We start from the raw sequence: 21,997 nt of genomic DNA, 5'->3' as shown, positions 1-21,997 counted from the left end.
ATCTATTCGTCCTCCTGTTCCTCTTCATACATAGGCCGAGCTTGCTGATGTTTCTTGGGACGATTATGCAACACCAGAGATCTCAGCTTATTAAAGTCAAAGTGGCCTGATTTATAAACAGTGTTTAAGAAGGGTTTTCAGTTGTGAGAGTTTCCCTACCCTGTCATCAGGCCACTTCTGGGAAAGACTCCTTCTTGAGCCATGAGAGGTGGATGTACCACTACGCAGCACACAGGGACTTGCTCACCCCGTCACCCATCACTGACCTCAGCAGAGAAGGGGACTTTTGTAAGCGATGCTGGCATCTGAACAGGGTATTCACTGGGACGTGAACTCAGTTATAAACAGCAGATTGAATCCAAGCCTGCAGCTCACGCCTACATGGGATGGATGCAAACCAGATGGCAAGGATGATCAGGAAAAAAAGGGCCCTGCTAGGTCTGGATACATTAGCCCTCTCCCCACCACCAGAGCACTTGGCTTTCCCATGAAGAGCTGAACTTGGTTCGGGGTGGTACAGAAACTGAGGCCAAGGCCAGAGGCAGGTACCCTAGGAAAGAGGAGGAGAGTCACTCACTGTCCAGAGCTAGAGCCTGGAGGCTTACTTTCTACAGGGAGAGGCAGACAGGAGAACAGGGAACCCTGAGCTGAGCAGCTGCCATCTCTGGGCTTAGGTCAGGTGAGTGAGTCTTCCTGACTCTTGCTCACATGTCCTCTTTCTGAGATAGCATCCCTGAAGGCCACAGTAGACAGTGAGAAGCTTGATAGCATGGACCTTTTTCCTGTAACCCCCACAGATGAAGACTGGCTGTGTTGATTGTTGATAAGCTGGACACCAAAGAATCTAACCATAAGTGTCCCCTGGAGACTTCTACAAAGAAGCCTGAAGAGCCGAGGGTGGCAATACACACTGTAATCCCAGCAGGAGGATCGGGAGTTCAAGGTCATCTGTGTGTGTGTGTGTGTGTGTGTGTGTATGTGTGTGTTGAGTTGGAGGTGAGCCTGGGTTCCTGAAGTCCCTGTCTCAATAACAATAGGAACAAAATTCAAACCCAAGATGCCTTCAGATCTTGGTGCCCCACTCCATGGTCAGGAACCAAACATAAGGAATCAAAAAATAGGTCCCTTTGAGTTCACTGTTTTCAAGTCATGAGAACACTTTTCAGTATCTAACTCTTTCAGACCAATACAGAAAATGAGACAAGGCCATCTTCCCCTGAAAGAATGTTTGGAAAAGTTGAAAACGTCCTCTGCTTCTGAGCACTGATCTTAGGGAGAAGCCCCCCCACACACACACTTGCACCCTGTTGGAGGGAGCATGAATTGATACAATGTGTTTGCAGAGCGATTTAGCAATGTCTGTCAAAATCTTATAGGAATGTGGCTCTCCCGAAGTGATTTCAAAGCTTTTGCTCTGTTAGATTGTGTTTGCAGAAGCAAGAGGCATATATGCATCACAATGGCTCTCCCAGGGCTGTTTATAATAGTAGACCCAGAAACAGCCCTCCGATGTCAGCAAGACTATTGTGCATACTGTGGTGCAACCACACAGTGATTCTTGCTGGCTGTCAGAAGAACCATCTAGATCTCTATCTGTTGTCTCTGGGACATGTTTTGTGGAGGGAGAAAAAGCACTTACGTATGGTGAGAATTTATTTCAAGTAAGACAAAAATGAGTATCTGTGCTTTTATGTGCAGGGGATGTTTAAAAGGAAACCAGAGTCATAAAAAGAAGTTCCTCTGGTGCTGGGGTAAAGGTCTGGGGGAGAGGATGTCTTTTATTTACTTTTTATCTGTCAATCATAAGCTATTTAAATTTCTATTATGAGCTTGTATTACTTTTGCAAATTAAAATTGAGCAAATAAAGCTAAAATAAAGAAGCTGAAGACAGACTGGTGGTGCAAACTGTAATCTCAGCTACTTGGGAGGCTAAAGCAGGAGGATTGTAAGTTCAAGGCCAGCCTGAGTAACTTAGCCAGATCTTGCTTTAAAAATAAAAGAAAGGCCTGGGGATATAGTCCAGGGGCAAATCGTTTGTCTGATAATAATGAAACCCTAGGTTCAGTCTCCAGGTCTGTAGTACTACAAGAAGAAAAATAAATGAATTGAAATGTAATTTGCAACTGGTGAATACATGTTGACCTTGCTTCCTGGTCTTGGTCACTTTAGACAGCCTTGCCATGCAGTACACCTCTGAGTACTCCCCACCCCAGGCTCATGGACCATCCACACGAACTTACCTCCTGCATTTAGTACCTACCCAGGCTCATGTTGGTTCTGAGTCTCACTATGTACTAGAGAAGTACACACACACTGCAGAGTTCTCAAGGAGCAGCCATGGGTGGGCATAGGAGATGCTATCAGTGCCTAGCTCCATCCTCCAGAAGAGCATGTGGGCATTCTGTGCCCTCCTCCAGATCAGAAATACAGACTCTGGGTACCACTTTTCCATAAAGCATGGGCAAACTATGTTGAGAGCTGTGCTTTCTCCAAGCATCAGTGGCGCAACACTGATGCACCAAGCTGGGCTTTACAGGTACTACTCATTTCTTCATCCCAATAACCTGCTAAGCAGATGCTAACTTGATTCCTATTTTACATTTGAGAAAACTGGCTGGCCAGTGGTCCTCAGGCGAGCAGATCTTTGTTTCTCATGGGCTAGCCTGACTAGTTCCTGGGGCCCGTGTTTCAGAGCGTAGAGCTCACAGACACTTGCTGCATTTAACAGGTCTGTAGCAGTTGATGATGGCTGCGGACTCTGAGGGACACATCTGGACTTGTAGGAAGAAGCCAAAGCAGCAAGAGCAAGAGGCAAGTGCCAGTGGTTTGGGGGCAGGGGCAATGAGCAGGGTCCTTCTTAACTAGGAAGGGAAGGCACTTGGAGAGAGCTGGAAGCCAGGGTCACCATCATGAGCTGTTGTGGGAAGCAGACACCATTCACCGAATACTGCCCTCCCCTAGCAATAATTCATATCCAAAAGCCCTCTCCAAGGTGATACTATGAGCAGGTAGGGACTTTGCAGTAGTCTGTGATCATGAGGATGGAGCCTTATGAACTTGTCAGTGTCCTTAAAGAAGACCTCAAGAGAGCCCCCCCCACCACCACCCTCTTCCTGCCATGAACCATCATGCAGGCACTGCTTCAGAACAGGAAACAACCACACCAGATGCTGAGCCAGCCTAGCTTCCATGTGGGACACCAGTCTGTTGTGAAGATTCAGCTGCTCTTTTCTTTTTCCATTCCAGAGACTGAACTCAGGGCCCAGTTCATGCTAGCTGAGTGCTCTCCCACTCAGCTATACCCCAACACTCTTTTTATTTTTTTGTTTTGAGACAGAGTCTCACTAAGTTGCCCAGAATAACTGTTAAACTCACTATGTATCCCAGGCAAGCCTTGAACTCAGGATCCTTCCACCTTTGCCTATTGAGTAGCTGGGATTGCAATCTTGTGTTACCAGACCAAGCTTCAAACTTGTATTTTTTTTAAAAGTGTTTTTGAGACAAGGTTTCATTGTGTACTCCTGGCAGCCCTGGTACTAGCTCTGTACACCAGGTTGGTCTCAAACTCACAGAAATCTGCCTGCTTCTGCCTCTCATGTGCTGGCGTTAAAGACGCGAGCCATCACCATCTGCTAAACTTGTGTCCTTTAAGCTGCCCATCAACGGTATATGGTTATGCAGCCCCAGCTGGCCTTTGAACTCACTGAGAAGCTTAGGGTGACCTTGAACTTCTGATCTTCCTGCTTTCATTCCTCAGATACTGGAGTTACAGGCATAGGCCACCACATCTGGTTCATGTAGTGCTGGGGATTGAATCCAGGGCTTTGTGCGTATTAAACAGACACTCTAACAACTGAATTGGCTCTGAGGAGAGCATCCATGTTTTTCCCAAATGACTGTACTTCAGTGCTCCCCAACCAGACCTTCCCTCAGCACCCTCATCTTTCCATGCCTTTCTCCTAAACCTTTTGCCTCATAGGAGGTCCCAGTTGCAGTGACAGCAAATCTTATTAAGACCCTGAACTTCCCTGGTTTCTTTCCATTCCTCTTGGCTTCCCTGGAATTCGTGTCTTCAAGGGTCTCCTTCAGGTCTCCCTGAAGCCTCCAGACTTCACAGCAGGTGGGTGGCCAGATGCCTTCACCACTGGGTCATCTTCAGCAAATACAGCTTGCGAGCTGGGGCTGAAGCTCAGTGTTCAGTGCTTGCCCAGATGCATCAAGCTCCAGGTGCAGACAAAAAGAAAAACAAAACTAAGTGTTTTAGTTTGCTTTCTACCATTGTGATAGGACACCATGACAGAAAGCAAAGTGGGGAGCAAAGGGTTTGTCTCATCTTTATAGTCCCATCATTGGGAGAAGCTGAGGCAGGAACTGAGGCAGAAGCCATGGAGGAATGCTGCTTACTGGTTTGTAACCCATGGCTTGCTCAGATGGCATTTTTATACAGCCCAGGACCACCTGCCCAGGGGTGGTACTGTCCACAGGGGGTTAGACCCTCCCATATCAACCCCTAATTAAGAATATTTCCCACAGATTTACCTACAGGCCAATCTGACAGAGACATTTTCTAAATTGGGGTTCCCTCTTCCCAGATAACACTAGCTTATATCAAAAAACTAAGCAGCGCCCTGAGTAGGAGCAGAGTAAAATCACCCAGTGCAGGTCCCCTGCTAAAAGACAAAACCCAAAACCAACCAAATAAAAACCCCGGAAAGCACAGCTGCCCAGCTCAGACCCCTTCCTGGCTCTTAGAGTTGTTTGTGTTTGGGACACTGCAGTCTGCATTCTGCAGGCCCTGAGATGCACCTCAACTTGTGTAGTAGATACAGGGCCCCCATCTTGTGAGGGCTTTGGCAAGAGGAAGAAAAGACTGTTGCCTCTTAACTCTGTCCTGCTCAGCGTGTGCAGTGGGCGGTGGTGGTTTGCCGCTGTACCGCTCAAAGGCATCTTTTAGAGCACATGCGCTGAATGCAGGAAATGCTTGCCTGCTCTTGCTGCAGCTGCATTTCCCCAACACTTAAGGCCTGCAAGCTGTTTAGAACATGAGACCAGGGAAGCCATGGGCCTGGCTGCTTTCTTGGAGGATGCCAAGCCCTTGGTAACCTGGTAACCGGAGCTGCTTGGACTCAGCAGGGGACTAGCCCTGGGTTACTTTGTTCACTTCATACAAACCTGATCTTACTTAGTTCTCCCAGTCCTTGTGGCAGGGGTGGTGCTGAACATGTGTATTAGCTTTGTTTTCTGGACCAGGAATAAGGTTCCCCTGTGAGTTAGTTATAGCAGCACCATCCATGTGGCTAAAGTTCACCTCCACCCCAAGCCAGGACCCATTTTTTTCCAGTCTGGGGCACACCAGGGTCCCACATAGTCTTTGGGGTTAGGCTTCATGGTCTGTCTCATCTTTCTTATGGAGCAGCAGCGACTCCATTCTGAGGCTCTGAGACCAGAAACACAGATGACCTGGTTCATGGCCATGAAGCTGGAGACAGTAAAGCTAGCCTCTGGGGCCTCCTTAAGGACCACTTCCCACCCCCACTCCTCTGAAATGACATCTTTATTTCTTTTCAAACTCAGCTTTCACAAACCACTGGAGAGATGAAATCAGTCTGGAATTTTAAGCCTCTGGGTATTTGGCCTTGCCCCTGGTGGGGGTGGACCACAGCAGAGCCTGGATGGTGCTTCAAGGTCCTCTGTTGGCCCTGGTGCTTGGGCAAGTCTAGACTTGTGATTCAAGTCTAGACCTAAGGCTGCAGCTGGGTGTCACTATCCTTGCTTCTTCCCTTTCTCCTACTCCTGAGGGTCCTGGGAAGAGTCATCAGTCACAGAACTTAAAAGTGGTTCTCACAGAACCCTCTGACAGGCTCAGGGTCTTCCTCATGAAATGATAACTTATGCCATACACTGACCTACACATGACACTTCTGAGCCTTTATCCCAATTCAACTGAGTGCCTAACAGAACGGTGTAGGGTGCAGAGGCTCCCGAAGAAGCATCTGAGCCAGATAACCTTATCTTCTGGAACCTTCTCTTTGTCCTGCCTCAGATCAGACAGATGATCTCCTGAGGCTCTTGGTTCATTTTCTTGCCTTGGATAGAGATGGTGAGCTGGCTCTGTTCCTGCATCCTTGAGTCTCTGCTCATCCATTTCCTAATGTCCAGCATTGTAGCCCCAGGATGAATGGGTTCCCTAGCCCTGAGTGAAAGCCTGCACAATAGGGTAGAGGTGGACAGTGGCCACCTTGGACTGGTATGCCTGGATCGACTGTTGTGTGATTTGTCTGCCCCTGGGATCATTTTCATCATCTGAGTAATGGGTGTTATGGGCTGAATTATGTCCCCCTGAAGTTCACATGCTGAAACTTCAACCTTCAGGACCTCAGAATGTGACTGTATTTGGAGACAGGGTCTTTGCAGGAATTTTCTGTTAGTGTGAGGTCCTTAAGGTACCCCTAATCCAATGTGACTAGTGTTCTCATTGGAAGAGATCAGAACACAAACATACACATGTAGGGACAGTGTCTGAAGGCACAGACAGAAGGTAGCTACCACCCACAGGGGAAACCAACCCTTCTCACCCTTTTGGATTTTCAACTCCCAGGACAGTGAGGAAATGTCTGTTGACCAAGCTCCATTGACTTGCAAGACTTTGTTATAAAAACCTCAACAGAAGACACAGAGGGTGTTTATAGTCACAACTATTCTACAGTCTGGCTGTGTTCACTCTAGAATTCTACTTTCTTGGATCAAATCGCAGTTATACATTTTCTAAGTCTGTAATTCTGAGTAAGTCAATTCCAATCATTAGTTGCCTAGTCTGGATAGTGGGTATGCTCACAGTACCTGCCTTGTAGGGAGCTCAGGGACCTTTAGTACTGAAGGCCATAGCAACAGTAATGCAGGATTTGACAGAAAGCAACTTAGTGCTAAAATGAATAAGGCCAGATCAATTCTAGGTAAGCCTGTATTTTTACCATGAAGTGTACTTCCCCAGACAAACCAAAGTGGATATTGTAAAATGCAGAAGCAGAACTTGCATCCTCTTGGGCATGATCCCTAGTGAGGGCTTGAATATTCTTTGGTGGACTAGCTTCAGCAGAGCAGGACTCTGAGACTGGAGGGCTTCCCACTGGCGTTGGCAGTCTGTGTTGCATATGGCACCCCCTGGACACAGGTCCCTGTCGCCTTCCATCTAATCCACAACCCAGAGCTTCCAGAGAAAACAACAGCACAAACCCAGGATAAACAGCAGTGATTTACTAATGTTAGGCAAACATTGGAAAGGGGACCAAAAATAGCATTGGTCATTGCTCATCCGTCAAGTGGAAACAGCTTCTCAAATGGCTCCTCAGGCATTTGAGTGTTAGAAGCTGTGCTAACTCTTCTAAACCATCTGTCAGAGGGCTTCAGGGACACCTGACAGCAGAAGTGGATATGAGTCCTGTGTTGCCTGAGCGTCAAACAGGGATGTCGGTTTGAAACAGGCTTAGATCCTTGAAGTTAGGGCTAGTCCTTGGTCAGCTCATGAAGGGAGGGCTAGCCCTTAATTAAACACTACAGCCATTTGTATTGGTCACTTTTCTTGTTGTTTTTGTGACCAAACATTTGAAGAGGGCAACTTGAGGAAGGCAAGTTTTATTCTGACTCACATCTTGAAAGGACACAGTCAATCATGGTGGGAAGGCTAGAAGGTAGGAGCTTGGGGTGGTTAATCACATTGCATCAGCAATGAGGATGCAGAGAAATGAACACCAATGCTCTGTCCTGCTCTCCCTTTCTTTCAATCTAGGACCCCAGCCCATGGAACGGTGCCACATGGCAGGGTGGGTCTTCCCTCTCCAGTTAAACCTTTCTGGAAACACCTTTATAGACATGCCTAGAGTTGGTTACCATGGTGCTTCTAAATCCTGTAAAGTTGGCAACAAATATTAACCATCACACTGTCTATTAGCTGGGAAACAGCAAACCCCAGCTCTTTCTCAGCTCTGCCAGGCAAGTTCACAGTGGAAGACTTAATATTCAGATATGGAAGCCGAGCCTCTGCTTGCTTGCCTGGAATACAGAGTTCCCTAGGATCTGTGCTTTGGCTGACTGACTACATCCTGGCAGGTAGTGGTTGAACTGGCACATTTATAAAGCCTCAAGTTGCTGAGCATTGTGGCGCAAGTCTGTAATCCCAGTACTCTTGAAAGGGAGGCAGCAGGTTTGTGAGTTCGATATCAGCCTGAGCCACATATTGAAACCCTGTCCTTAAAGGACAAAGGATTATGCTGTTAATGTCCCCTTACATTCAAGTTGTTCCAACTTAACTCTCAATAAATAATTCACCATGGGTCTGGTAAATATATGTAGTCAAAAGATGGAGTGTGCCCTTTTCGCCGACCGACCCCAGGAACCAGAGCCCTCATCCAGTGGCTGATGGAAGCAGAGACAGACATCCACAGACATACACTGAGCTGAAATCGGGAATTTAGTTGAAGAGAGGGAGGAATGAAGAGCGAAGGGGTCTGTACTAGGTTGGAGAAACCCACAGGAACAATTGGCCTGAACAAGGGAGAGCACATCAACCCCAGATTCTGTCGGGGAGGCCAGTACAAGACTGATCCAGACCCCTGAACATGGATGTCAATAAGGAGGCCTCTGCACTCCAGGGAGCCTCTGGAAGTGGATTAGTATTTTTCCCTGGTGCAAGAAGGGACTTTGAGAGCCCATCCCACGTGAAGGGATACACTCTGGCCCTGGACACATGGGGAAGGGCCCAGGACCAGCACAGGAAGATTTGGTGGACTTTGCAGAGCCCCCGTTGAGGGCCCTACCCTGCCTGGGGAGTGGTGGGTGGATGGGGTGGGGGTAGGCTGGGGGGGGAGGGATGGGGTGAGGGGAGGGAGAGGGAGAAGGGACTTCATGTGAAACAAGCTTGTTCTCTAACTAGAACTAATAAATAAATAAATAAATAAATAAATAAATAAATAAATAAATAAATATGGAGTGCAAGGAAGTAGATATCCTATAGAGAAAACCACAGCATTTGCTTCTGCAACACCAAGACAGGATCTGTGTGGGCGGACTGCCACCAGGACTGCCACCACAGCTTTTCTCATTTTTGGCAACGGCATTTCAGACACCGAGTGGAAGGCAGATATTTCTGGAGGAGGTTTGACCAATGTGTTTGACCTTTAGGAGAAAAGAAAGAAAGCAGGAGCTAGAAAGAGGAGAAATTCTTCAGGCTCGATTCCCCTCCTGCCTGCCGAGAGCAGTGCAGAGAATAGCAGGAGCCCCGGGTCTGCTCCAAGTGTGGAGATTTAGTACAAATTCACTATTTCCTTCCTCGGCTTCCGGTTCGGTTAGTCATGGGGAGGTCTGAATTTTCCTTTTCCAGAATCCCGGGCCCAGAGCTTGTCTTGGCAGCTGGTCACAACTCCTCTGAAAAGTCTTGTGTTTCTGTGAGGCTGAGCTCCGGAAAATGGCTCCTACCCAAAGTGACTCAGGGCTCCTGGGACAACTGGTGAAAATTAGTTCTGCCATTTCACAGCTGCAGATGAGAGACAGGATCAAAGCCTGGTACAAGCGGCTCCAGCTCTCACACCTGAGGTTGGGTGTATAAGGGGAGCCCACAAAAACAAGCCCTGGGTCCCAGGGATTGTCATTCAACAACTTAAGCTCCAGGGAACCCTTGTGGAAGAGCAACAGGGTTTAGGCATGCTTCTTCACTAGATGGTTGCTTCCACTGATGAGACCACAGAAGAACCACTAGACACAAGGCTGGGGGACCTTGCTTGGGGACCATGTGGGGACTAGCTCCCCACAGCCTCACTTTTGCAGTCCTAGAGAGACTTGAACCATACACTACTTCTTTCTTCACCCTGCTCTAAGATGATGAACCATCAAGAAGCCCAAAAGATCTGCACAGGAGTTGTGTGGGGGACTGAGATATGGCCTTGTCTATCACCTCTACCAGTACCATCTATATTCCATCTATTTATTTTATTTTAGTATTTTTTAATTTTAGAGGCACTCATATTTACATATCCATCCCCCCATTCCCTTGCCCTCCCATCCTCCCATGTTTCCCACCAACCCCCGAACCCACCCCCCAACTCCTCCCCAGGGATAGTGAGGCCCTCCACAAGGGACCTTCAAAGTCCATCATATCATTTGGGCAAGGGTCTAGATCCTCCTTGCTGTATCTCGGCTTCAATAGTATCCCTCCATAGGGAATGGGCTCCCAAAGTCCATTTGTGCTCTAGGGATAAACACTGGCTTCACTGTCAGAAGTCCCATATACTGTCTTGGCCTCCTAGCTAACACCCACATTCAGAGGGCTTGGTTCGGTCCTATGCTGTTTCCCGAGCTTTATGACTAGAGTCTCCATGCTCTCACTAGGTCAGGTCAACTGTTTCTGTAGATCTCTCCAGCACATCTTGGCTCCTCTGCTCATCCCTCCTCCATCTCCGCAACTGGGTTCCAGGGGTATGGTTCAGGGCTTAGCTATGGGTGCCTGTTTCTGCTTTGATCAGCTACTGGTTGAAGGCTCATGTTTGTCTTTTTGTGACTGGGTTACCTCACTCAGGATAGTTTCTTCTAGTTCCATCCATTTGCCTGCGAATTTCAAGATTCCATTGTTTTTTTTCCACTGAGTAGTACTCCATTGTATATATGTACCACATTTTCTTTATCCATTCTTCAGTTGAGGGGCATCTAGGTTGTTTCCAGGTTCTGGCTATTACAAATAATGCTGCTATGAAAATAGTTGAACATAAGTCCTTGTTGTATGAATGTACATTCTTTAGGTATATGCCCAAGAGAAGAATTGCTGGATCTTGAGGTAGACTGATTGCCATTTTCCTGAGAAACCACCATACTGATTTTCCAAAGTGGTTGTACAAGTTTGCCCTCCCACCAGCAATGAAGGAGTGTTCCTCTTTCTCCACATCCTCTCCATCATAGACTATCATGGGTGTTTTTGATTTTAGCCATTCTGACAGGAGTAAGATGGTATCTCAGAGTTGTTTTGATTTGCATTTCCCTGACAGCTAAGGATGCTGAACACTTTCTTAAGTGTCTTTTAGCCATTTTAGATTCCTCTGTTGAGAATTCTCTATTTAGTTCTGCACTCCACTTTTTAATTGCATTATTTGGTGTTTCAGTGACTAGCTTCTTGAGTTCAATGTATATTTTGGTGATCAGTCCTCTGTCAGATGTGGGGTTGGTGAAGATCTTTTCCTATTCTGTGGGCTGGTGTTTTTTGTCCTATGGGCTGACTGTGTCCCTTGCCTTACAGAAGCTTCTCAGTTTCAGGAGGTCCCATTTATTAATTGTTGATCTCAATGTTTGTGCTACTGGTGTTATGTTCAGGAAGCAGTCTCCTGAAACACCTTTATAGTAAGAACTTTGAGTCTTTAAAGAAAGAAATTAAAGAAGATACCAGAAAATGGAAAGATCTCCCATGCTCTTGGATAGGTAGGATCAACATAGTAAAAAGGCAATCTTGCCAAAAGCAATCTACAGATTCAATGCAATCCCCATTAAAATCCCAACACAATTCTTCACTGACCTTGAAAGAACAGTACTCAACTTCATATAGAAAAACAAAAAACACAGGATAGCCAAAACAACCCTGTACAATAAACGAACTTCTGGAGGCATAACCATTCCTGACTTCAAGCTCTGTTATACAGCCATAGTCCTGAAAACAGCTTGGTATTGGCACAAAAATAGACATATTGACCAATGGAATCGAATTGAAACCCCTGATATTAACCCACACACCTATGAACACCTGATTTTTGACAAAGAAGCTCAAATTATACAATGGGGAAAAAAGCATCTTCAACAAATGGTGCTGGAATAACTGGATTCAGACATGTAGAAGATTGAAGATAGATCCATATCTATCACCATGCACAAAACTTATGTCCAAATGGATCAAAGACCTCAACATAAATTCAGCCTCACTGAGCCTCCTAGAAGAGAAGGTAGGTGGTACCCTAGAACGAATTGGTATATTCCATCTATTTATTATTTGGGGTTCTGGCTATTGCTGTTTTTTGAAAATAGTCCTCCATGACCTAGGCTGGCCTCAGACTCTCTGTGAAGCTAAGGATGACTTTTAACTGCTAATCTTCCTGCCTCTACACCCTCAATGTTGGTTAACAAGCATGGACCCACTCCTGGTTCATCCATTTTTTTTTCTTGAACAGCTTGTCATAAAAATACCATGCTGGGCTCTGTGTCAGGCCCCATTCTAAAGCCATGTAGTACCACATCTAACCCTTCTAGCAGCCTGAGACAGGTTGTCATATGGCCAGCATTACCATTGCATCTGCAGAAGAGGACATTTGGGGCAGGAAGAGGGAGACACTCAGGCACAGGGGATCCCACTTCTAAGGATATGGCTGGGAGGGGAACAGGGTAGCCAGCCCCATACCAGGGTTTCTGTGGGCCATCACTCTAGTACTCTGTCCTTCAGAGTACCTAACTGCTGGACAGCTACTGTAGACAATGGTAGCTGTGTCTCTTTCTGAAATTCCATGTGTATTTGCCACAGTTTGGGTGGTTGGACTTCATGTGTTGACATTGAACCCCACTGTGAGGTACTAAGAGGTGGAGACTTGATCTGGCCAGAGCACCTGGGTGCTGATCAGGAGGAAAGGCTTTCTGGTTGAGCAACACACCTGAATCCTAGTGGCTTCAGAGGCGGGAGCAGGACCCAGGGACATGCTCCAGTGCTTTCTCCTACCCTGTGACATCCTGTACCGTCTCTGGACTCTGCCAGCAAAAAACCACCTCCATATTCAGCCCCTCAACCCTGACCTCCAGAATCATGCACAAAAATAAACCTGTTTCATTATAGGTCTCCGGAACTGAGACAATATTATTGGCAACAGAAAATAAATACAGCACTTATAAATATGCCTGCATGTACAGAGTGTGCTATCTATAATGTAAATCTGTAGTCTTTCTTTAGATAAATAGCATTTATACTTTTTTGAATCATGTATAGAAATTCTTTCCACAGATACTCATATATAGCTATGTTCCTTTTTATTTATTTAAAAACTTTGTGTGTGTGTGTGTGTGTGTGTGTGTGTGTGTGTGTGTGTGCGCGCGTGCATTTGTGTATGGTCAGTCACATGTGCGCTATGACATATGTATGGAGGTCAGAGGGCAACTTGTGGGAGTCAGTTCTCTCCTTCCACCATATGGGTCCTGGGGATTGAACTTAGGTCATGAGACTTAGTAGCAAGCATCTTTACTTGCTGAGCCACCTCATTGGCCCTGCCTCATTCTTTTAATAGCTGCCTCAGGTACCCTGTCATGTGAGCCATAGCTTGTAAACTGTCCTTAAGACATGAGCTTGGGCTATTCCCATTACTTCATGTTATAAAGTTGTATTCTAACACTGAAGCAACTCTCCTCTCAGATATAGCTTTGCACAATGAGGGTTGTGACAGAGAAGCCACCTCAGTGATATTCACGTTCTAGTCCTTAGAACTTTCCCTGTATTATGATATGTGGCAGAAAGGATTCTGGAATTGTAATTGAAGTTATAGACCTTGGGCAAAGATTATTCCAAATTACCTGGATGTAATTGCTGGAATCCATGCTCTGACCTAGGTGTTTATGCAGTTTGACTTCATCTGTTGAACTTAATCCCCAGATGATAGTTTTGAGAGGTATTAGATTATGACGGCAGAACCCCATGAAAGAGATTGGTGCTGGGTGTAGGGCTGCACACCTATAATTCTGGCACTTGGATGGCTCAGGCAGGAGGATTGTTTTGAATTTGAGACCCTCCAGAGTTACATAGTGAGTTTCAAGTCAGCCTGAGTTACAGTGAGAAACCTCTAAAAATCAGAGGGAAAAAGAGAGGAATAGAAGAGGGAGAGGGTGATGGAGAAAAGGCCTTCCAAAAGCCCAGGACTTTTCTATGAAGTAGGGTTATGACCTTGCAGGTCCAACAAGAGGCTGGGACGCAGCTCGCTAAGAACAGAAGCTCAGCACACATGGAGGGTGATGTAGTAAGGAGTTGGAAAGATTATTCTTTAACCAGCTTGGCTGGGACCAGGAACCACATGGAAGATGAGGAGGTCAAAGTGCACGATAGACCTAAAGGGAGGAAGATGAAGCCAACACAAGGCAGGAAGGGGATGGCCCAGTGTGAGGTGCTGCAAAGGGCAGAGCAGCTTTAGGCAGGCCTCAGGCCATTCAGGCAGCAGCTTTGATGCAGGGAGTGCTATGGGGTAGCCCATGACAGCATCTGAGCTGGAACACAAGTAAGGTGTACACTAACTTTGACTTTACTGAGCTCTAGCCACAGTCTGCCATGAGGACCTGGACAGAGCGAAGGTCTGAGGAAGAAGGTACCTAGTAGTGGATCCAGGAAGGACAGAGCAGAGAGTGGATCTCGTTTTCTGGCTGACTGTTGCTTGTCGGCTCCAAGTTCTGCATGGAGACAACACCATCCTCACAGCCTCATTTTGGGTATCAGAAAATGCAAACAAAAGTTATGGGTCTCTAAGGATGAGGAAAACGTGCACATGCCTACATTTATACATATGCCTCAGACTTATTAGTAACACGTGCTCATATGTGCACACATGTGCCTGTGTGGACACACATTTGCAGCATACACATGGAGCCATTGTATCCTTCACTCAGGAGGTTGTTCCTAAATGACCATTGCTGTGATTTCAGGACTGACTAAAATGTATCTGAGAATTCACCCTGGACCCCCCACTAATAGAAAATAAAACTCAGGCCAACAAAGCCTGTGGTCCCTTCTGTACTTTTTTTTTAACCCATAAAGGAACACCACACCCCTCAGAGGGTCAGGGCACAAGTCCACCTGAGCTCTGGCTCACTATGTCAGAACTGTCCTTTGGGCAATGAGAATGCTCCCCCCGATAGCCCCAGCAGCCTCACCTTCTCTGTGGATTGAGTATTCGGATGATGAATATGGAACTCCAGGAGAAATGTTACCAAGATGAGTAAAGGTTAGAGATACAAGACCTTTCCTGTCTGGGAAAGAACCAGAACAGATTACTATAATTTACCTCTCCTCGGGGCAGCAAATGCTAGGCAGAGCAAAGCCTTTAAAAGAACCATTTAAGGTAATTTATCTAAGTGGTTCCCAAATGTCATATGCAGGCTGCTGTGACAGTCATCTGGCCTTTCAGGAGTTTGAATTCTGGCTGCTGTGACCCACTAACTCTGAGTGTCTGAAGTATGGTCTGAAAAGCTGTTGTCATGAGCTCCTTTGAGTGTGGGCACTGTTGTCCAGCCTCCTGGACAGAAGACAGTGATGCAAAGTGCCTGAGCTGAGAGGCAGAAATACCCATACCAGGAATCAGCATGCTGGGCCATCCTGACAACTTAGTGGGCAGCTCCTTACCTAGAGCGGGTCACCCCTTCCAACCACTGTGGGCCAGCATGCCTTTTTGAGAAAGACTCAGTATATCTACCTCTGTGGTGGCCTTTTCAGCACCTGAAGGCAAGCACTGAGCACGCCTTCTCTCACACAGCACAGCACAGCTTCCTGCTGTGGCTCTTTTCCACCTGAGGTGATGGTACAAGTGGTTAGTTCATCACCATTTCATCATACAGTACCACCCATCTACTTTGGTCAACACGCTGTTTCTATCACCTTCACTGTTCTTCCATTGTCCATATTCACTTCTTTTTATCTCTAGGACCAGACATGTCTCTGTTCATAGAGAGGACTTGTGGCGACCTAGAAATCAAAGATCAAGGGGTGTCCTGCATAGAAGAGAAAACAGAAATCCAAAGAAGTAAAAATGAGATTTTAAAGACCTCGGTAGCCAAGACAGAATCAGAACATGCAAAAATGTAATCTGTTGTGTGTTTACTGTATCTCTTACTAGATGGCAAATACATGTGGTTCAAAGTCAGAGTGGTATAACAAAGAGACCAAGAAGACATCTGATGGCTCATCCCCATCCACCTCCTTCCTCCGCATCTGCCCTAGACACTTTTCTGTTGCTGTGGTAAAACACCAACCACAAGCAACTTGGATAATGAAAGATTTATTTGGTTTATACTTCAGCATCTCATTCCATCATCGAAGGAAGCCAAGGCAGGAGTTTCAAGCAGGAACCTGGAAGCAGGAACTGAAGCAGAAGTTGTAGAGAAACTCTGCTCACTGGCTTCCTCCCTGGCTTCCATTCAGCTACTTTATTTTTATTTTTTATTTTTGGTTTTTGGCTTTTTGAGAGACGGTTTCTTTGTGTAGCAGCCTTGGCTGTCCTAGAACTCTCTTTGTGGATCAGGCTGACCTTGAACTCATAAAGATCTGCCTGCTTCTACCTCCCAAGTGCTGGGATTAAAGGCCTGCACTCCCACAGCCTGCTTCAGCTACTTTTCTTATACAGGCCAGGCCCACCTTCCTAGGTATGGTACCTCCCCATTGGCCTGGGTCCTCCTATATCAATTAGCAATTAAGAAAATGCTTATACTGTAAAATAAATGAAAAAAATTTAATTAAAAAAGAAAATGCCCACAAACATGTGACAGTTCAATCTGGTGGAGGCAATTCCTCCGTTAAGGCTCCCTTTTCCTAAGTAACTCTAGATTTGTGCCAAGTTAGCAGCGAAAGCTAACTATGACACCATTCATCCACCCTCATGTTGCATTCTTAGGCATCCATCTAGGATCCACCTGTGAAGACTTATATCTCCTCTGACTTAATTTTCACACCAAATACTGAATGCTGACTACACTAGTTTCTATTCTGTTTGGTCACTTAGGACTCTTTGGGGACTGCTCTCTCTCTCTCTCTTGCTCTCTTTCTCTCTGTCTCTCTCTCTGTCTCTGTCTCTGTCTCCCTCTGTCTCTGTCTCTCTGTCTCTGTCTCTCTGTGTCTCTCTCTCTCTTGTGTGTGTGTGTGTGTGTGTGTGTGTGTGTGTTGTATGTATTCACCTATGTTTACATGTATATGCATGTGTGTGGCAGCCATGTCAATGTTGGGTGTCTTCCTCAATCGCTCTCTACCTTACTTTTTATATTTTTATTTATTCTTTGACAATTTCATGAATTTATACAATGTATTTTGATTACAACTATTATTACCTGGGACCTCTCTCACTGAACCTGGAGCTCACCAGTTTGGTGAGACTGGTTGACAGTGAGCCCCAGGGATCCTTCTGCCTCTGCCTCACAGTACTGGGGTTCAGGGGTGTGCTACTGCACTCAGTTTTTCCTGAGGATGCTGGGGATCCAAACTCCGGTCTCCATGAGTGCACGGCAGGTACTTTACCAATTGAGCCATCGCCCCAGTCAGTCCCCAGTATGTTTTTGTTTTATAACAGCTGCATTGCCTGCTCTTATTGTTATCTTTACATTGACAGCAGTAGTTTCTTTTTTTACAACAATACAATTGAGATATAATTTACAAACCATAAAATTTACCTCCTTAACATATACAAGGGCAAGTGTTAGTATATTCAGAGGCATGCAGCCATATCATAGTATCAGAGCTTGCTAACCAGTTACCTGTGAAGAAACAGCGTTAGTTATTTCTCACCTGTTCCTATCACACTCCCTCCCACAGCCATAGCCACATTCCAGTTTCTGCTTCTTCAGGCATATCCCCTGTCCCTCCTTGGGTTATATTGTTGTGGGTAGAAGGGCTCTAGGATTAAGCTGGGCCAAGCAGGTCTCCTGTCCACCTGGTCTCCTGATCTGCTTTCTGCTCTGTTCTGTGCAACCTGTTTCTGGAGTGGGCATTTCTAGGTTTGCGTTGAATGGGAGCATACATTGACATGGTTGTTGTTTTCTAAATGGGACAGAGACTGTTTCTGCTTCTAACTGCCTTAACCCTCTTCTCCTTCCCTGGACCTGTCCTCTCTGGCCATTTTCTGTGAGGTGTCTGTCATGTGTTTCATGCTTATGTGTCCAGCTGACCAACAAATGAGCAGTGAACCCAAAACCAGTGGACTCACAGCAGGGCTCTCAAGCCTTTTCAAGAGCTGACTGCTTGTCTGCCAAGAAATGACCCTGAGTGTCTATGTGTATAAAATACACATGCCAGTCATAGATAACAACTCATGAAAACTTTATGCTTTAGTCGATATATATAGTTTTACCATGTCTTTTTAAAAATTTTTTTGACACAGGGTTTCTCTGTGTATACCTGGCTGTCCTGGAACTTGTTCTGTAGATCAGGCTGTCCTTGAACTCAAAGATGCAACTGTCTCTGTTTCAAGTGCTGTGATTAAAGGTGTGCCACCCCTGCCTGGCAATTTTGCCATGTCTTAAAGCCAGGTTGCAGACTATTGAGTTGACTGTGTTTGTTTGTTTATTTATTTGTTTGTTTATTTAGGTTTTTCAAGACAAGGTTTCTCTGTGAAACAGTCCTGGTTATCCTGGAACTCACTCTGTGGACCAACTTGCTTGTTTTTATATAAAGAAGTCAGTCTTGACTGAGGGCAGGTAAAGAGGTAAAGATGCTCATCACCAAGCTGACGACCTGAGTTCAGTCCCCGGGACCTACATCACATGGTGAAAAGAGGGAGCTGACTCTTGCAAGAAAGATGTCCTGTGACCACATGTGTGTCATTGTGCACAAGCACACACACTGCACACACATACAAACACACACAGTGTGGCTGAATATCTGATACTGTAGGACCCAGAATCGTTAATGTTTTTCAGTTTATTGATATTTTAATTTTGTAAGTGCCAATGTTGTAAATGCCACTTTGCATAAATATATAATGTAAAATGACAAAATTATATTTAGGGCCATTTCAGGAATTGGAAAATTCTGTCCTAATTCCTAGCCAGAACTCATTTAGTGATTTTTATGAAACTCTAGCCAACAACTTAAACAGCAATTTTTAAAATCAAACATTTTTAACAGAGAGGCTTACTAATTTGATACATACTGAGGGATGAGGGTCTTTGTTTTCTGTAATTAAACCATTATGTTTCTTTTTTTCCCCATTTTTTGAGACAGGGTTTCTCTGTGGAGCCTATCCTGGCACTCGCTCTGGAGACCAGGTTGGCTTCGAACTCACAGAGATCTGCCTGCCTCTGCCTCCCAAGTGCTGGGATTAAAGGCATACGCCACCAAAGCCCGGCTCCCATTATGTTTCTATAAGAGCAGAAAACTTTGTAAAACACTACAGTTCGGCCAGGCATTGTGACACACACCTGTTTTGCCAGCACTTAAAATATGAAGTCAAAGCTGGGAGGTGGTAGCACATGCCTTTAATCCCAGCATTCCAGAGGCAGAGACAGGGGGAATCTCTGTGAGTTTGAGGCCAGCCTGGTCTACAAAGCAAGTACCAGGACAGCTAGAGCTGCACAGAGAAACCCTATCTTGAAAATCAAATCCAAACAAAACAACAACAAAAAGAGACGAAGTCAGTAGGATCAGGAGTTCAAAGTCATCCTCAACTACACAGTGAGTTTGTATAGTTGGCTATACAAGTCCTTGTCTCAAAAGGGGAAAAAAATCAGTAAATAAGCCCACTGCAATTCATAACACACAGTAATCTTGAGTTTGAACTGAAGTCTTTTATGCAGCTTTCATTGATGTCACAGGGCATGAAGCACTCAGAGCAAATTGCATGTTCAGAATGAAGGCTGCTCAGGTGCTGGGACGGCCAAGCTGTCCCGGGCTGTCTCAAGGCAACAGTGAAGTCCAGTAGCGCCTTGGATTCATTGTACATTTGACTTTTAAATTGATTTTTGGTCCTTGTGCACTCAAAGAAATCTTGTTTAAAATAGCCACATTTTTCATGACACCCCTGGCCCCACCACTTGCCATATGAAAGATATGGGGTTGTGACCCATAACTTAAGAATTGGAACATATTCCAATTGGAGCATATTCCACAGTGAAAAATATTCCAGGGGGGGTGTAGCATGGTGAAGAAGTGAGTCTACACTGGAGTTCTTGGAGCTTCGGGGACCTGCTTGAAGCACAGTCCACCATCCAGGAAACAACCTCAGTGTGCTAACACTGCAAACCCATCATGCTGGAAACAACCTCAGTGTGCAGTGCTAACACTGCAACCCCATCATCCTGGAAAAACCTCAGTGTGCAGTGCTAACACTGCAACCCCATCATTCTGGAAACAATCTCAGTGCACTAACACTGCAACCCCGTCATCCCGGAAACAACCTTGGTGTGTTAACACAGCAAACCCATTCATTCCCAAACTGACGGTTCTGAAGATTTTTCTAGTGTCATCAGATGTTTCTGTTTAAAAGATCTAAGAAGCTCTTTTTTAAAGGCCAGGCTTTAAGAACACAAAAATCGAACCAAACAACCTTCCCTGAGCTTTGAGATTTTTCAAGGGGTGGGGGGAGTGTGAAGCATTACATGGATGTCTTATTGGAACCTGACCCTTCATAGGGAGCAGACTCCCAGACTTAATAAGACTTTGTAGCTCATGGCTAGACGGCCCCCGTTTGCCTGTTGAACTAGCATTCCTCTGGACTTAGGGAACTTTGCCACCATCCTGGTTTGCTTATTTCTAACCATTGAACATGAGTGCATCTCCCTCAAGGGTTCCTTGAGATGCAACTGGTCCTATTCTCCCTCAGGCCAGTTTGTAAACTAACTTGAGCCCTGGGTTTGATTGAGAAACTCTGCTTCATTGAATAAGACAGAAGAGCAATGGGATTTCTAATGTCAACCTCATGCCCCCACATGCTTGGGTATCTACCCATGTGCTTGTATTCCCACACACACATGTAGATGTGCAATACACCACACACAATATATGTGGAAATGGAAAATGGAGGGTACTCTGAGCTCTAGTTTAGCCTTCTTTATCATTTCCTGCTTTGGAGTTTTACAACGGGGACACAGAACCAGTTTGCTTATGGCTGTGATTCCTATTATTTCCAAAGATTATTTCTTGCTAAGAGCATGGTGGCTGCCACTCAAACCTAAAGTCAAAGAAATTAATGTGGAACGAAGTTAGAACCCTAGCCCCGTGATCACACATGTCATGTTTAGAGGCTCAGTCACCGTCTGGGTGGAAATGGGTGTTCTGAGGGCAGCCAATGGTTCTGAGGGCACCACTTCCATGGAGGTAGATGGCTTTTGGTCTCTTTGTCATGAAAGCAGAACAAGATATTCCCCAACTCCAAGGAAGCAAAACCTCTGGGGTCAGACTTCTCTGGCTGAGATTTAGCTAAAATTTCCTTCTTAGGGAGACTAAAGGTTAATAATTAGTCAACTTTTGAATTTTTTCAACAAACCATCTGGAGTTTATTGAAGGGAAAGGGAAGAAGAAAAGGGGGGAAGGGGAGAGAGGGGTGGAGAAGGGGCAAAGGAAGAGAGAGCAAACATGTGGAGGTGCTTGATTAAAAGGAGATGCTTCACATGCAAACCTGTAACTCATGAAGTAGCCATGATGTGGTCATGAAACACAGGGCCCTTTGAACTGCCTAAGTATCTGCCTGAATGCCGATATGCATGTCCCACCCAGTGTCAGGGGGCGGGGTCAGCATAATGCTGGGTTCCAACAATCCCACCTCTTATTATTAAAAAGGTGGGGAGTTAGGCATGACAGGTTAGGGAATAAGGGCATCGAGTTCTCAAGACTGCTTCCTACTGACCTGGGGGGCATTTACCATCTTTGGGGGACCCAAGAAAGCTGGGATGCTGTCACATCCTGGAGGAGCTGGTTATTCCATCACAGCCTGACTGTATGGAACTCTGGTACCTCTTTAGACTTGGCAAGATGTTGGCAGAGCAGAGGACAAGGTTAAGTTTAGAAAATTTTTTTTTCTTAGGTCCTGGTACTTGAGGGTAAGATTGTAAAATGTGGGAGGGGTTCCAGAGGGGGTCCCAAGATGAGGGAAGAGAGTCCCAGGACCAGGGAAAGATTGAATGAAATTTGGAGTGAATCTGACCTGTTTGGGTGGGTCCAATTTGGCTCCCTGGAACTTACAAGAATCCTTTGAGTTTGTGAAAACGTAAGTTTTAGACTCATTAGCAGTATACTCATGTTAGAAATCA

The sequence above is a fragment of the Cricetulus griseus genome, chromosome 3 (genome assembly GCF_003668045.3).
Source record: "Cricetulus griseus strain 17A/GY chromosome 3, alternate assembly CriGri-PICRH-1.0, whole genome shotgun sequence".
NCBI lineage: Eukaryota > Metazoa > Chordata > Mammalia > Rodentia > Cricetidae > Cricetulus > Cricetulus griseus.
The sequence above is the reverse complement of the archived record's forward strand: the minus strand, read 5'-3'. Positions refer to the sequence as shown.